General features: G+C 41.6%; 1 protein-coding gene across 1 annotated transcript in view; it reads left to right on the forward strand.

Annotated features, from left to right (window-relative positions):
• LOC101845659 overlaps positions 1-1,383 on the forward strand; it is a 34,447-nt gene that overhangs the window by 1,174 nt on the left and 31,890 nt on the right. The gene's annotated exons all lie outside the window — the stretch shown is intronic.

The raw sequence follows: 1,383 nt of genomic DNA on the forward strand, positions 1-1,383 counted from the left end.
CCCCCCGAAAAGAAAAGAAAAAGAAACAAAAGAAAAAAACAACAACGAACAAACTGAATCTGAAACAGACATCACTTCTCATGAATTGACCACTCATTCCTCTGCTTGGATGTTCTAAAAAAATACAAACCAACATATACCGTAATTCTGGTCTTTTCCCGCCATTCATCTGTTCATACTCACTAAGCAATTACCCACCTCCAATAGTTACTGCAATAACGTTATACTAATTGTAGTTTCTTACCCTTAAGACTTTCTCTCCCATTTCCTCTTCTGCACCCTCCTCTCCTCTTTCCTGGCTCCTCCTTCCTTCTCCCCTCTTTCCCACATCTTCCACCATCACCCTCTCTCCCATATCCGCTACCCTCCTCTCTCCCATGGCCTCCACCCTCATTCCTCTCCAAAAGTCCTCACCTAGATTTTCGACTGAAACTCCCACCTATTATACTCCCCATACCAACTTAAACCCCCACATAAACTCCCCTCCTAAACTCCCCACCTTAGCTCCCCCTCCTAAACTCCTCACCTAAGCTTATCACCCCAACTCCCCATCCTTTCCTTCCCGTCTTCTCCCTTCTCCCTTATACTTCTCCTTGTTTTCTCGTTTTCCCTCCTTTGTTGCCATTACAGCCGAAGAGAGATGCAATTTTTTCTGTGGTCGAACAACTCTGCAGCTTTTTCAATTGATATGCTGTTTCTCAGGGTTCCTTGCCTCACTCGGTCCATCTTTTTGTGTGATCTTCCTCATCCTTGTATTTGTAGCCTGTGAACTTGGTGTTAAAGAAATTCGAGACTGGCTGACAAGGTGGCATTCCTAACCGATGGTTACACCTTTATTCGTTGGTTTTCTTAAATGCAGGCAGGACTCCTTTCTAACAGTTCTGCTCTTACACTTTCGTGTCTCTGCTTTCTCTTCTTATGATGTTTAGGGTTCTGTGGTGTAATCTGGTTTAATGTCCAAGTTTGATGTTGCTAGCATAATGTTGGAATAAATATTGAATTAATAAAAACTTCCATCTAGACATGTTAGGGCGGGTATGATTGGAGAGGTGCGAGCAGACAGGCGACGGTGTTGGCTATTTTTATTTTGTATCACTGTTTTTATATATCATTTTCTGCAAAAATCTCGCCAAGATGTTACAGTTGGTTATTCACATGAATATTTAGGTTTCAAGATTTAGGCTGAATTTCATCACTCTGGTTTTGGTGCGATTATTCTCATGTCATTTTTTTTCAGCTGTTTTCATGTGACTTACAAGTCTCTGTTAGTCTGAATAAATTTGACATTGGTCATCTGCAAGCAGAAGTTCAGTTAAGCTTTCTAAGCTTTGGTTTGCGTCTTGCAATATTTTGCCCATACAGAATTATATGAAGGGGGGGGGG

The sequence above is a fragment of the Aplysia californica genome, unplaced genomic scaffold (assembly GCF_000002075.1).
Source record: "Aplysia californica isolate F4 #8 unplaced genomic scaffold, AplCal3.0 scaffold00004, whole genome shotgun sequence".
NCBI lineage: Eukaryota > Metazoa > Mollusca > Gastropoda > Aplysiida > Aplysiidae > Aplysia > Aplysia californica.